The sequence below is a fragment of the Protopterus annectens genome, chromosome 11.part0 (assembly GCF_019279795.1).
Source record: "Protopterus annectens isolate FY-2018-M chromosome 11.part0, PAN1.0, whole genome shotgun sequence".
Lineage (NCBI taxonomy): Eukaryota > Metazoa > Chordata > Ceratodontiformes > Protopteridae > Protopterus > Protopterus annectens.
In genome coordinates, this window is record NC_056745.1 from 172074719 (window position 1) to 172092055 (window position 17337).

Consider the following 17337-nt stretch of genomic DNA (forward strand, 5'->3'; position numbering starts at 1 on the left):
TGTGCATATACACTATATTTGCAGGTACATTTGGACCCTCAAACCCCTGGGAGAGGGGTGAGGACAACATATATTCATTGTGATGTAAATTAGACCAGATTACATGTGTCCAGTGGACATGTGTGCAAAATGGACAGCTATGTATGGGGCGAGATTTTTTTGTGGGAACAGATTGCTCTTTTTTTTCATGTGAGATTGGGATGTTGGGGAGGGGTATTATGTATATTTGGGGAGGTAGGTTGGGTAGGTTAACAGACAAAACATAAGATGCATACAGGGCCAGTATATGACATATGTGGGGGGTAAACACCTTGGATGGGGATGGGTGTTTGGAAGTCGCAAGCCCATGAGCCCCCAACTGGAAACAGTGGGACTGAGGTCCCCACCCATGGGCAGTCACCACTGCACCTTCACAGCCCCGAAGGTGGCTGTGGTGGGGGCTGTGTAGGAGGGGCAGTCTCACCCTCTGATATATCCACTTGGCCCTCAAGCTGGCATAGCCGCTCTCGATAATCCAGATCAAGGTCCTTACGCACCATGGCCCGGACCTGTTGTTGGGTGACAGGTTCCTCTCCGCGCCCGCTCTGAGGGGGGGTGAGCCCCATCCCCTGCAGTGGTTCCACCCGAAGGTGGTGCAGGGCCCACGGAGGAGGAGGTCCCAGACTGGGCCCCAGATGTGCTGGTGCCCAGTGCCATGGCCAGCTGAGATGGGACAGGTGGGTCCGCTGGGACTGGCCCTCCCATATGAGCTGTGTTCTTACAGTTTTATGACAGATATGGGTTAGTAACAGTCAACAGCATTCAGGATTAGTTATAACAGCATGCATAGGTATTCCCATTAACTCAACACATCAGATTTAACACAGTTACTGAGCAAGCAGAACACATGCATATATGGAACAACAGTGGCCATTGCAGAAGCATGCAGGTTTCATCTATGGCAACAGGCTACCAATATGGGTGTATTTTCACATGGCAAATGCATAGAAACAAATGTGAATATTTATGAACCATTAGGACATATGTCCCAGCAAATATTTGGAGTGTACACATACCAGTTGAGGAGTGTCATTGGGTTATTATGCACATATGGTAGGGGTGATAGAGAGAGTTCAATTAACAATTGATATATCTTTGTAGTTTTCGCAACATTCTTAGTCACTGCAGTGGTCTTTCGCTTACATGTATTATTACACTACACAATGGCCTTATATTGTACACTGGTATGTTTATAAATTATTATATACGTGACCTGTGTCTTACATACAGGTGTGACAGGCTGCAGGTGTTAATGCAACATATGTTGAGAATTGCTGTCATACACTTTGGGTGAGGTGCTATGACAGGCTTGTTTCCATATACATTCTCTGACTATGTACATGTTTGACTATCAGTTATATGTCATTGACAGCTGCCTACATTTCTGGGATCATCATACTGGATTTTCAGGGGAACAGGGTACCAAGCTGGTGATATGGGCCATTTGTCTGGACATGCTGGACATATTGGAACAGTTGAGGGGTATGAATATGCATACAACTTACAATCTGGACATTCTAGTAAATGTACTGTTGTTGGGTGTAATTATGCATAAAGCTTTCTATCTGAACATTTTATCAAAATATGTACCGTTGTTGGGTATGATTATGCATACAACTTAGTAGCATTCCCAAGATTCAAACTCCTGCTGTGTGTGACAAAATATTAGAGTTAGCATAACATTACACTGTGCTATCAGGGAATTGATGTAAAGCTTTCAACTGTTTTCTATCTAAGTATCCCTAACTTGTACAATATAACTGACCTCTTGGCACTTCCAACATTGTTATGCAGGACTTCATGCCCATTTTATCTGCATACCATAGTGTGGGTGACACTGCTTAAGATACAACAGTACTATTTATAGTATGGAACAGATTGCCAATATATGAGAGGAGTAAACAAAAGCACTCCAGGGTTTATACCTTTATTCACAGAATATTACACATTTATTTATACTGGTACAACACTTTCTAAGGCTCTTATATTTATTTGTTATGACAGTATATGCAGACTGATTACTAACCTGCCTCATGACGCAGCCTTTGCAGCCTAGCATCATGGGCTTGCTGGTTCGCAGCCTGCTCATTTGCAGCTGTCAGAGAAATGCAGTGATATTTAGCCATACCTATCCATAGTATACACAAGCTAGGCAATTATTTACTACTTAGTAGAATGAGTACTTACTCAGTAATGTGGCATTGGGCATCTGCCGAGACTCCTGGATCCACTGTTCCAGTACATCCTCCCTCTGCCACTTCAGGTCAGCATGATGGTGCCTGACCTGTTCACCAATCTGGGGGATACCTGTGGCACTGGTGAGATCACAGGCAAGTCTGTCACAGGCCTGCATTTTATACTTTGAGCCCTGGTACTGGCCCTGCAGTAGTGTCTGATCATGGTGTTTTACCAAGAGCCATACCATGATTTTTGACTCCTGGATGCCCCATCGCTGCGCTCTAAATCAAGTGCCTTCACCCACACCAGCCATTCTGCCTGAAGTAGGACACTACAACCACTTATGGGTAGTATTCCCGCTTGTGGGGTTTAAATACGGCCATTTTCCCACACTTCCCCATGATTGGCTAGTTTTGAAAAGGCTAAGTTATGGGCAGAGCTGCTTACATGAGGTTGGCACTGCTTAAAGAGGCATACCACTAGGCAGATTGAATTGGCTCCCCTACACATTGCTTACACTTACTATCTTGAGCTGTACTGCAGTTAGCATTGCTTAATAGTTAATTAGCACTATATTTGCCATTTGGAAATGATTTATTCTTCATTACAGGTTATATATGTGTCTGGTATCCGTGATTCATGTGTACATACACTATATGGGGACCTGAGGACTTCTACACTTTATTACAAAAACACCTCAAATCTATGCCTACTGCAGTATTCCAGTTCACATATTTATGTTCTGTGGCAGGTTATCCAACATCACACTGTACATAGATTGAGTTCACAGTTTTGGTTTGATTTTTCTGTGGTGAGGATTAGTTTGCTGATACCTCATTCATCACTATTGCTGTGATGGCTTGGTGGTTAACTACTGTGACTATAGTGTGCAGGATCCTGAATTTGAGCCTTGCATAGGCAGTTTATTTTATTGCTGGGCAGAACATGGGCCATTGGATCCAGAGTGAGTAAGGCACTTTAAAGCAGTTGTAAGCGGGTTTGCGTGGGTTTGCGTGATGGTAAGCACTGCTAATTCCGGTTACAGTTTCTCACACTCAGTTAGCTTCTACTTTGCTTAATCTGTGTAGGCAATGCTTACCCCCGCGCAAACGCACCTAGACACACTTACTACTGCTTATTTGTGCTTAAACCTGCTTAATAGTGTCTTATTCATTATGATACTGACACTGCACATGTGCATTTCATGCAGTACTCCAGTTCACATTTAAATGTTATTATGTAGGTTATACGGCAAAAAGATGTAAAAATATGTTCATATACAGATTTCACATGGAAAATGATATTTGCTGCATTGGGACTCGAACCAGGAATGCCTTTTCTTTAGGCGGATGCTCTAACCACTACACTATTGCTGTACTGCTTCATTTTCATATATATTCCTTGTTATCCTCTTCAACCTTTTCAGCTGCTTTACCCGTAGCTAAGCGATGGGCAAACCCACGCACCTACGGTTAGCTGTACTCGGGGTTTTAAAAAAAATAAATACAAGGGTTTCTTCATTTTATTTCAATGTATTGTTGCTGTTGAACACATGGGGACGGTTGTTGGGGATATGTGGACACCTATGAGCGGTCTCGCTCATTTATTTACACTTTCTTCTGTTCTACTTTGCAGGGACATGTTTATTCTGAGAGCTCTGCTCTCAGACACGCCCCCTGCACTTGTCCACGCTCAGTGCAGGATTTGGAGCTCAGGCAGTGAGCCTTCATTAATATGCATGGTGCGTTGCCGTCTTCTTCTTAAATTGCCGCTTCCATGCAGGACTAGATTAATCCTGCACGTAAGATTAGTAAATCTGGGGGAATATGTCTCCAGCATGGGCTTGACAACTTTAATAAATGAAAAATAAGTGCATCAAACAATTTAAAAACAAGCCAGATTAAGCACTTTCACCCTGCTAAAATCTGGCTCCATCAGAGTCTGAAGTCACAGTCAGTCGTCCATTTAAATACCCCATTGGAAATAATTAAAATCAATTACCCAGTTGTTAAATTGACCAACTGCAGTATGCTCTTAATTAAAACAATAATCCAAATAATGAAAATGTGAAATTTATAAAAAACATTATCTGTTGTAAAAAAATGCACAAGTAAAATAAATATCTTAAACTAATATAAAATTGCACAAATAGGATGAATAAAACCCCATGGTAATCACATAATTAAAATTATTTTGCTTTTAGTTTTAAAACACTGGAGGTAGAAATGTGGTCATTCAAATTAGGCATCTCACCAGCATTTAATCTAACTTGCTAAATTATTTCCTGATATTCAAGTGTTTAATCCATGTCCCCATCATTTTCATTAACTATTATTTTGTCAATAATAAAAAAATAATTGTATCCAATACATTCAGTAATGTGCCTGTACAGATTATTCAACACTCTTTCTCATTTTATGTCATATAGGAGTTTGTAAATCCAGTCCCTTAACCTTCTAATTGTCTTTCCTGTGTAAACAAAGGGACATGTTAATCATGGTGCCACATATGCAACATTCTTTGTATTACAGTTGCAGCTACCTAGACAAGTCAAGGGCCTATTAAATCCACTATCTATTGATAAATGTACACATTTTGCAGGCACCGCATTTCACCATCTTTGATTTAAATGTGTCCAAAGTCAACCTAAATCCATTCTGCACTTTGTCTTGAATGATTTTGCCTCTACTCTAAGTAACCATTGGGACTCTACATCATATTCTTCACCTTGGGATTACATACCAAACCCTGTGTCTTTCTAAGATTACTCACAGTCTGCAAAGTGTCAGTGTTGATTGGTATAACCATTACTTCCTTCCTTTCCTTTTTTTTTCTTAAATTTAGCTGGGGAACTGTCAATCTGAGAAACAATGCTACCAGCCGTTTAAATTGGCTGAAATCTGTTTTTTTTCTACCTTCCCTCACATCATCCATAATCTTGCATTACCTCTTAAAGGGATAACCCCTATCCAGAAACATGTTGATTAGTTGACCTGTTTTTTCTAAAAAATCTTGAAATAACTAATCAGTCTAGAGATTTGTACCATTTGTCCTTTCACAACACCCCTTTTATGATATAAGGGGTGACAGCTATCAAAATGAAGGAATGAGTAAGTCTTATGAAAAATGGTGGTGTAAAGTGCTTTGTCTAAGTCATCTTTATTTAAAATAACATCCAAATAATCCATTTTGTTATCATCCAATCTATAGGTAAACCTCAAAAATGAAGTTGAACTCTCCAGATATTTAACAAATTCTCAAATAACTCACTTTGCCTTTCCTTGGCCTCAAAATATCATTCAAAAATCTAAAATAATGTATCATTTTTATCAAAGAATGGACTGATAACACAAAGTGCTTTTCCCATTTTGTCAATACTAGGTTAGCATAAATGGGGGCACATTTAGCCCCAACTGCAATCCCTGATAGTTGTCAAAAGTATTCACCTTCAGAAAATACATAATCATTCCATAACACTATTTCCATAAATTCTACCATGTCTTTAGCTTTACTATTACTAAGCTGTACATCCTTCAAAATAGTTTCAGAAAAGTAGTCACATCCCTCATCATGTGGAATAACAGAAAATAGTTAACCATATCAATAGTCACAAAAGTCATGTTTTCATCATAAGGGACCCTAGTTAAAATATCTAATAAATGCCAAAAGCCACAAGGTATATGTCCATTGTTTTTCAAAAGATGCTTACAATGAAAAATCAATATACGTTGCAAAAGATTCAGTTTTGGACCCATGTACTGCCATAATCAGCCTCATTGGTGGATCATATAAATGTTTATGAATTTTAGGTATTCCAAATATAGAGGGTATCAAGGGATTCTCAACCTGTAAAAAGTCAAACTTTTGATGTGTAATAACCCCTTGACATAGTGCATCAAATAAAACACAATCAATTTTGACATATGAGATGTTGATTTCATCCTTAAAAACTCTTTCATATATTGTTTCATCATTCAGAATTTCAAACAACTTTAATGAATTTTCTGTGTAATTCATAATAACAATCTCCCTCTCTTGTCAGGTTGTATGACCCTTATGTTTTTGTAGGAACTCAAATCCTTTAAAATATGCCTTTCAGGGAAAGTTAAATTGTCCTTTTTCATTCTAGAATTTTACATTTTTTTCTAAATTCACCTTTACATATTCTCTCAGAGGTAAAGGGTCTGAAGAGAGGATGAATATATTTTTTTCTTAAGAATAGGACCTAAATGTTCTATACTTCTGTTTACGTTTTCAAATTGAGTTGCCTCATAAATAATTTAAACTCAGTTAACAACCTAGCAATATCATTTTTAAAGTTATATACATATTAAAACCCTTTCTTTAACAATGAGAAGTGACCAGGACACAGTTCAATGCTACTACAGTTAAAAATCTTAAACTCTTGTGTCAAACCAGAATAAAAACCAGTATCAAACTATGGTGTATCATTCAACACCTCAACCTGACCATGTTCAGTTCTTTCCCTCTCCTTCTGCATCTCTGTTTCCAAGTTTAAAGGGGCTCATAACTCTCCCAGGGTGTCAAGGAGACTCTCCTTTGGTTAGCTAACCTCTCTGCTCTCCTCACTGATTGTTGGTCTAAAAAATTATTTTCACTACTGTCAGTGTTGTCAAGTGAGTTACAGCTCATTTCAATACCATTAAAAGCCATATCTTCTCTAAAATGATCATTAGGCCTCAAAGGGTCAGTTAAAGAAAGTTTGAGTTAAGCAGTTCTATCAGCATATTCCTAAGAATCTTTAACAAGTTTTTTTTTTTGCTTTTCTTTCATGGTTCTATTGAACTGCCATGTCAACATTGTCAAACAATTCATTGTAAAACCACATATGAGAAGAAAACAGTAAATCATTGGTAATACTGTCATGTAAGGAGCCACTTTTACTATTTAACGTGTCAATTTATGCTCATTATCCTGAATAATAATCTTAATTACCACAATACCTGTACTGTCACACAACTCTACCTACTGATTATGTGTCTTAGAACTGGTTTCCATCCCAGCCAGAAACGTCCATAAACATAAGCCCCTGGGTACTTGATTAAAAGATATAGACTTCACTAAAACAATGTTGTCCATTTGTAGCCTTCTGCATTTTGTGAGCAGTTGTTCTAAAGTTTTCAGCTATGTAGAAAATGAGTCCCTGTCTCGGTTGGTTTCTAAAGACACGGAAAAATCAAAATCAGGTGCATTGAACCAACAATGCAAATCCTTGGCTTCTGGTGGAATCCTCTGAATGGGACCCCTACCATTAATTACCACACCACTGTTTTGTGGTTAGTTGGAGACCCCCATGAAAGAGTTATTATCATTATGCTGTCTCAAACCAGCAATAGAGAGATTACAAAGAAACTTTGGGGAGGATGTATAATATGGATCCTAGGAAAAGAACGGAAGGCATAGTTATACTTTGTAGATGGTCAGTGAAAATATTGAACATAACATTGGTAATGATGGGAAGACTAACTACTATAGATCTCAAATGTCATAATTGGATATATAGAACTACAGCATTCTATGCCTATGCTACAAGTAAAGAAAGAGAAAAATTATTTCATAAAATTCTGGATTATGCAGTAATTAATATGAATATAATACTAATGGAAGGTTTTACTTATGGCTTGAGGGGGGAAAAAGAAAAAGAAAAGAAATGATGTTAAGAAAATTTCTGAACTTATAAAATGTGGCAATTTAAAGATTTGAAATAATAACTTGTGGACATATAGTTGAGGTGTATATAAGATGGGAACATATTTATTTTGTTATATCACAATGTTTAAATATAGTTAAGGGAGAAACTTTTATTTCAGGCTTTTCAGATCATTCAACCATAGGGATAAAAATGCAAGAACATAAGGAGTATATCAGATGGGAAAAGGGATAAAAATAATAAATGAGAAATTATGGGATGAAAATGGAAAGAATGTGAGTATGCAATTACGGAAAATATTACAGTTCCACTACAGCGTGTTATAAAAACTATTCTAAGTGGTGGCTAGCTTTCAAAGAAAAACACAAAAATGTTTTTAGAATGGCAGTCAGATGTAAGAAAAGCCGAAAAAACAAATTATAAAACAAGGTGTATGGATACTTTGAATGGTTGGGAAAGGAATGATAGAAGATATTATGTGACTGAAATGAGAATTTATGAAAAGAATCAAGAGAAAATTAAAGAATTATAATTTAAGCAAAAACAATGCTTATGATGTAAAAGAGAAGAGGTATCAGACTGATTAGCATAGTTAAAGGGAATATTGGTAGAATGAGAGAAATGAAAGATAATAGAGGAGAGGTAAGAAGATCTGAGGAACAAATTATGAATATCATAATAAATTCTGTAAAGAAAATGTTTCAAGATAGAAAGAAAGTGAAAAAAAGTATGGCATGTTAAAAATTACAGAACAAGAAAATAAAGAATTGGAAAATAAGATTCCCTTATACGAATTAGACAAGGTATTCAGATGTTAATTTACAGTTGGTTTCAGGATAAGATGAAATAGGATACCAATTTTATAACAACTTTTTGGATTGGCAGAAAAGGCATTACTTAAATGTTATGAATGGATGGCTAAATGAAGATTTTATGTATAAAGAGTATATAGTTGTATACTTAAATTTGCATGCAAATAGGAGATAGAAATACAATTGAAAATTGCAGACCTACAATCTTGAAAAATGCAGATTATATGATTTTTATGAAAATAACTCAGAAGAAAATGGAGAGTAAAATGAAAAGTCTTATGAAAGGTAGTGTATATAGCTTAAAGGAAAAGGATGTCAGGAATTATTATTCATAGTAAAAAAAAGTGTGGATGAGATTGTAAATAGGACCAATGAAACCAAGATCATAATAGGAAATCTAAATTATGGAAGAGTATAACATTAGTAAGAAAATTAAAAATGCATGTTGTTCTGCATATAGTAAAAATAAAGTAAGAATTTTAATGAATGGATGGTTAAACAAAGAAATAGATATACAGAATGGCATACATCAGAGATGTCCTATGAGCAGTATATTATTTGCTTTACTTATCGGTGGATTAGTCAGAGATGCAAATTTGCATATGAATGGCATTACTTATATTACTAATGAAGGGATAAACATCCCAGTTATGTTTATTTATGCAGATGATATTATATTGAGTATGAGAAACAAAATCTGGATGAAAGAACTTATATGTCATACATTAATGTTTAAAAATAATATGAATGACTTTAAATAAAAGAAAAAAGTAAAGGCTATGGTGATACAGTAAATATAGGAGGAGTATCTTTTTAAATGAAATAAATCTTTGTGCAAGGATTTGGGAGTGAAAAATGTAAGTCAGGAATAATGGATTAGGATAATATATGAAATAAAGGAGCTTTGTTGTCTTTAGAAAACATAAAAGCTATTGCTTAATAAACAGTTTTGGTTGATTAATTCAATTATACTGAGAAAGATTACATATTTAGCTAGTATCAATATGTTGGCAATAATCTATAAAAACAAAATACTATAAGTAATTTTTTTCTTTTATATGAAGTTTAATATTGAGTCCAGTGAAGAGAGGGATAACGAAGATGGAGGTTTAGGATTAATAAACCTAATTGTTTATACTGCTTCATTGAATTTGTATAATGTTTTGTATAAATGATAAAAATGAAAAGTCAGTTGTAAATTTATTAAAGTACAGATATGAGCAGCATTACAATATCCTGAAAATTTCAAAAGAGGAAAAGTCCATTTAAAGGCAAAAATGAGATGTTATCAAGAAAATTCTTTTATGGAAAATACAAATTGATAAAACAGAAAAATGGCAGAAAAGTGTAGTTTAAAAATGTTGTGGTGCAATATAATCATTGGACTGAGCTAGCAAATGAAAAGGTTAAAGCTATGAAACTACAAAAAGCATGGTATAATAAGCAAGTAGAATGTCAAGATTTTTATGGAGATTAGTGATTAATATTATTATGACAGCTACTAAGTAGGGCAGGGCCAGCTGGAATGTCACACTGATGGGGGATGGGATGTGAATTTAACATGTGTACCAATAACACTTTGTTTTACAGCACAATAAACCACTCCCTTGCCTGATAAAAACTATATATATATTTAGAAAGCTTGTGAAGAATCTGTTTACTCTATTTTTGTTTTACTTGGATCGCTTGTCTGTGTACTTAATAAAGGATTTTTGACTGGAAACAGACTGCCTGCCTTGCTTGGATTACTTTCGAATACTTAGTAATTCTGTACAATTATATATTTTTTATTATTTTTTTTTTACTTAAGACGAGTTTAAGTTTGCTACTTCTACTACGATTGTCTGATCTGATTAATAAACAGTGATTAACTAGAGATATATGGACTGAAAATCTTCCACACAGAGAAGTTTCTTACACTGTTTTGTTTTTGAACCCACTAGACCTTTTTAGTGGGTTGCTTTGAGACTTCGGGGATACCTAGGAGATTGCTTGAAATGCATAAGTATAATTCCTGCTGGGACAGGGCTGGCATAATATAGGATGGTAAGATAATGTTGGTCTACACTAATGTAAATGGAGACATTGTGCTCTCATTTGGCCATTGTCTGAAGATGCATCCTTATTTGTGTACAGGATGAGTCTATAATATGAGGTGGGATTGTTTCCCAGTGTTTGTGGTCTGTTTGAGAAGTGCAGTGACCCTGTGCATTTGGAGTTTTGAGTGAAGAGCTTGTAGTATGTTTGCTGAATGATCGAAATGTCTAATGTTGTATGATGGTAGCCGTCTTATTAATGTGGCTATTAGTAGGGGCAAAGACTGGCTCTGAAGGAGTTTGAAAAGCTGATAGAACAGCAGGTCAGCTCTTTGACTGGGAGCCATTTATTTATTTATTTATCTTTGTTTACCAGAAAAGTCCGACTGGGCAGTACCCATTTTCAGAGGAAGCCTGTGGAGAAAAGCTCCATTTGTTTACATTCCAGTTGAACAAATAGTAGTTACATTTCTATTTACATTTATACATATACAGTAGTTACACATACAGTACTTACATTTATACATTTTAAGATTTTAGAGATGGAGAACTTACTAAAGAGAAAGCCCACATGCAGCTTAGTGGATTGTACAAGCAGTAGTTATATATAAAAGAACTGTTTTGTCATTTCAGTGGGAGGTTAAGGTCATTTTGTTTAAGGAGAGTATTTGGACAGTATCCCACAGTGAGTAAAACGTCTTAACCTGGGGGTGAGCATGAGCAGGACCAGGAGTGGTTAAGATGTTGTTTAAGCAGTGGCTTCAAACTATTGAGTTTGTCAGAGACTTTTATTCATGTGGGGATACTATTCCAGAGTTAGCAACATATTGGGAGTAGAGTGAGTCTCTGACTTGTTTGTAAGTAGAAAGAATTTGTTACTAGAACAGTGGTCCCTTGCTGGACAGTAGGGAGGGCAGTACTGATTTTTATAGCTAGGCATTTTTCTGAATGATGTGCTGTAGTTAGCTGTGAATATGTTAAGTAGTTGTTTAGTTCAAGCCAGTTTAACTGCTTAAAGCTATGGCAACGGTGAGTCCAATGAAGGAGACTCGTAGCAAATTTAACTATTTTATTGCAGCAGGAGATGAGTTTCTTTCTTTGAGTATTGTATAGGTTTGTTAGGATAGGAGCAGTGTACAAGAGAGTTGGCAGTAAGAAGGTGGTGGCTAGAGTTTTTCTTGCAGTATATGTAAGGAATCTACTGATCCTATAAAGGGAGCTTGTTTCTGGTGTGTAGATTTAATGGTGTGCAGTATACACTGTTCATATTTGAGATTATCATCTATTATAATGCGTAGATGTTTACTGTGAGTCACAGTTTCAGTTAATGATTTGCTGACTTTATGGTGAAAGATAGCATTTGATTTTGGCAACTTTTTGAGGTAAAAAGCATGAACTTAGTTATCTTAAGTTGTTTGATAAGATTAGGAGGTTTGATTCTTTGAGCCAGGTTTCTACAGAGGAGAACAGTTTTTGGATGATGTTTTGGAGCTTATTTTGTTGGGGCTGCCCATATTAATGTTGAGTCATCTGTGTACTGAACTAAGCTAGCATGGTGAGTGGAGGTGTGGCAGTTATTAATAAGTATATTAAATAGGAGAAGACCCAGGATAGAGGCCTGAGGGATACCTATAGTAACTGGTTGAAAGAATGAGTAGTTTGGTGCCATTTAACAGCTTGTTGCCTTCCAGATAAGTAACTAAGTAACCATGACAAGGAGTTTTGTGAAAGTCCTATTGTGGAGAGATGACTGAGTAGTTGCTAGTGTAAGAGTATCATATGCCTTTGACAATTCTAAGAACATGGCAGACACAAGCAGGCCATTGTTTCTATGTTTGTTTATTACATTGGTAAAATGCAGTAGAGGAGTAGTGGTGTTGTGCTGGGGCCTAAAGCCATGTTGTGTTTCTGACAGCAGGTCATTTGAGGTTTGGTATCACATCAGCTATATATGGATGCATTTCTCTAATATTTGGGGGAGGGGGAGAGAGTCACTATTTGTCCGTAATTATTAAACTCTATAGATGTGCCACCTTTGCTCAGTGGTATGATGTAGGATTTTTTTTTTCACAGTGGTTGGATGTATCTTTCTGCTATGGGCCTATTAATTAGTATGGACACAGGGAAGGCTATGACTTCTGCAACCATTTTTAGGAAGTCTGATGGCAGAGGTAGTTTTTAGTTTAAAGAGCAACTTCCTTATGAGTGAGGTAGGTATTACATTAACCTGCAGATCTGCGGGTGGTTTTGATTGGACAGAGGTAGAGAGAGAGGGGTGCAGCTATACTAGTATCTAAGACAAATAATACTGATTGTATAAAGTAGGCATTCAACTGTGTGGGAATAGAGTCTCTCATATAGTCTGGTTTGGAGAAGGAGTGGTGGTCCTCCCATAGTGGAATAGTTTATTTAATGATGACCAAAATAGTTTTGGGCCATTTTGATGTTTGTCTTGTAGGTTAGTATAGTATGTTTGCATGTCCTGTTTGACATGGATTTTTGCAAGGTTTCTATGATGTCTAAATTGCTGGAAGTCATTTTGAGTTCTATTTTTATACCAATTTGTCTAGGCTTTATTCCTTTTTAGCATGAGCTTTTTTGCTTGTTTATTTTTTAGCCGTGGTGTGGGGTTGGACTACCCTTTTATTATGTACCGATGATAGATTATTTAAGGTCTGTAAAATTATGTTATTAAAGTGTTCTACAGCAGTATCTAGTGGCATTTTTCTAAGTAAATAACTGGTGATGAAGGCTAGTAGAAGTAGGAGGAATAGTAATAGAATAATCTCAGTTATGGGCATCTTATTTAACTTGGGTTTACTCTTTGATGTAAATTAAAATTAGAAAAAGTTAGAATGGTACTGGGTTGGTTGTAGAGTTGTAATGTGATAGTTATAGGGGTAAGGTGTAGAACAGCTTGAGCGCTAGTTGGTAAACTACAGTGGGTGTTACTATTGGGAGATATTCTATTGATTTTTTTTTTCCTGAAGGGAACCGAAGGTGTTGGTTGGTGGAATATGTGGGTGGTGCTATTGAAGTATAAATGTAGAATAAGAAGAGTGGGTGGGAATCGGAGTAGGGTAAGGGAGAGGCATGAGCTCAAGCATTAGCAAGGTTGAATGGAGTGGGTCCTAAAAGGAAGTTGACAAAGAAAAAAGTCAGTGACTGCACTTAAACAGTCACAGATCTGCTGAGAAACATAAGTAAAAGGAACAATGTAGTTTAAAATACCTCTCTGCTAGTAAATGAAACTCTTGATTTTGTTGCTCTAGGACACAGTTTTAGTAGGAGAGTTAGTACAATATTAGGTTATCCTGACTAAAGGTGATATGCAACAGTAAAAATTGCAATTGACTATTTGAACAATTGTTAATGGTAACAGTGTTATTAAACCTGTCTACCACCACTGTCTCATGGTTCTCCAGTTATCTCAGCAACCATTTCCAATCTGTCAAATGGTGCTCTGCTATCTCCCTTCAACTCCCTTTACAGATGGGAGTTCCACAAGGGTCAGTTCTTGGACTACTGCTATTTAATATTTTTACTAATCAGTTATCTATTTCTACCTTAAACTCTTCACTAGTCCAGTATGCAGATGACTCCACAGTTATAACCATTGCTGACACTGTCCCTGAACTTCATACTAAAACACAGGATGCCTTTTTGTATATTGAAAACTGGCTTAACCTAAACCTTCTAATCTTAAATCCAAAGAAGACCAAACTCTTACTCTTCATACCAAAAACTATGTCCCACCTGAAATCATCTTTCACCATCTCTTCCCACGTTAGCACACCCATCTCATTAGAAAATCACACAAAACTGCTAGGAGTGATTACCAATGATCAGCTAAAATTTGACCTGCATGTTCTAAGTAATATTAAGAAAACCAATCAAAAGCTTGGTCTCCTTTATAGAAACAAAAACTTTCTCTCAAGTACAGCTGAAACAGCTCCATCACATCCATACCTATTACCAACTCTTCTCTAAGGCTCTCAAATTCTCGCCAACTTACAGACCACACTTATTTCTAAACTAGAATCTACTTACAACAATGTAGCTAAATTTGCAGCTGAACTACCATACTCCACTCATCACTGCTTAGCACTCAGAAAACTGAACTGGGCTGAATCCCCCCATACCCTCCTCCTTTCTCAGCTTCTGATAATTCACTTTATCCTATAACAGCCCAATTTCTACCCCAAAATCACATCTATCATCTCCCCTTACACCCCTGCTAGATCACTCCGGAGTTCTGAACAGCATCTCCTCACTATTCATAAACCCAAGATCAAAATATGAAAAAAGCTTTATTGCTGTTACCCTGCTGAGAACTGGAATAAACTACCACTAGACACATGACACATTAGACCCAAATCCAAATTCAGTAAGGCAGTAAAAACTTACTTAAAGAAAAATAAACTATGTCTGTGCTATCTCCCTCCTGACTGACCCATCTCTCTAATGTATCCATTTCTCTCTCTTCTTCCTACTACTTCAGTGAAACCCTGCCTTTTTCCTGTTTCTCTTTATTGTAACACTGCTATCCACCTTTTTATCTCTCTGCTTCTAACCTACACTCTTACATTTCTCTTCTTTCCATACTTGACCATATCTTCCTCTATTCACAGCCAGTTTAATTTGTTCTGGTATATAACTTTCAATTGTTAATAGACTATTCTGTATTATTCCTTGTACTCTCCTCTGAACCGCCTCATGCTGAAATGTTGATTCTATTTGCCATGTATGTAAACTTGTTATTCTTTATGTCTATGTGATATATTTTTGTATTATTATAAGTTAACTTCATTTGTATGTATTTACTGTGGAGCTTTTCTCCCCAGGTCTCCACTGAAAAAGGGCTCTGTCCCAGTTGGACTAACCCAGTCAATAAATCTAAAATAAATAAATAAAAATAAATAAATAAATGAACTTTCAATTGCAAAGTCTAAAGGCTATGTCCCCCCCAACAATCAGCAAAACAATGAGAAAAAGTAAGCCAAAATGCAGGACTGCATCTCAGGAACAAAAAAATATTTGCTCAGAACTGAAAGTGGTGACACAAGTGTCTAGGGCAATGGAGGAATAAGCTTAGGGAAGGAAGACATTGGACTGCAAAGAAGCAATCAATGCCGTCCATTTGGAAGAAGGGAGTACCAATGGGTCAGCTATAGTCTAAAAAAATGGAGTTATTATACTGGACAAAGTTCATTGTTTTAGGTTGCAAAAATATTTATAATTTACATAAAAATACAGCCCACAGACTGGTGTTCAAACTGCAAAGTTCACTTTTACATACATAACTATTTGCTTGCAGGGACACTTCTATAGAAAAATAAAAACACACTTTTCTAGCTTAAAGAGGCAATTGGGTGCATTGAGTCAGTGGTGACTGTGCAGAAATACTGGCTCACAGCTAAAAGTGGTTTAATAACTGTCTTGGGCAAGGGGAAATAGAAAAGGAATGATGAACAGGAGTAGCTTCATTGAATGCATGCAGTTCCACTGAATAAAAACAGGATATAAGTAATGGGAGTAGCAAGTCTACATACCTCTCAACCTCTTAGTGCAGGAAAACTGGACAGAGCATGACAAAATGTGGGGCAAAGGCCCAATAGGGACATATTTTACATATTGCTCTTAGAAGCTTAGAAAGTTGCTAGAGTAACAGGATTTGTATTAACATACATTTTGTGAAGAATTTGAAGTCTGAAACTCAAATGCATATCATTATTTAGTGACTTAAATCCTCAGATCATCCCAGTGATTTGTCAGAAAAACTAAACATTTTATGAGGAATAGACCATGAATATGAGGCAAAAATATGGACATCCTGTGAAAATCTGGACAGTTAAGAAGTATGCACATCTAGGAAAAGTGAGGAAAATATAAGAGAAAAAATAGTTTGAGTAAAAGCAATAAGAGTAAATATTAGTGTCTGCAAGGAAGGAGAGAGTAAAGCTGACCAGCAGGATATCAGTGCAGGAGGGTAAGGCTATTGCTTACAAACTAGGACATTGAAGCATTTGTCTTAAAACTAGTCACTGGGCAGGCTAAAATATACACAGAAAGACTGACTATCTAACACTTACTTAAAGGACAAAGGCAGAGATGGTACAGAGTTTGTCCAAAATAAATGGTGGGTGGATCAAGTGGATTCAGGCTGCCTTTTGGGTAAGCCTAGTGCGTGCATTCTTTAGAGATGTTTTCAATGAACCTGTTAACAAATAAGAGATGTATTCATGGTTTAGTAGAAATCCAATTAAACTACTATGGGATGAGCTTTATGTAAGAGAACATTGACACCAGGAAATGCACCGAAGTTGTAAGTGGTTTCTAAATAAATATGGAAATTAATATCTGAAATACAGTTACTGTGATGGGGACACTTGGCTTATTGGGAAGTCAACCACCTTAAACAACGCATTCTCAGAAGGCAGCAAACAGTAGTATTTTGTTAACAGTCTCATAAAGTAAGGCCATTTATCTTTTACAAGCAGCTAGGGTTGCCACCTTTTCAAATGGCCATAGTGGGACATTTTCAGGACACACATCAGATTTTACAGGTCAACACAAACCCACGGTCAGTACAAAGGATAGA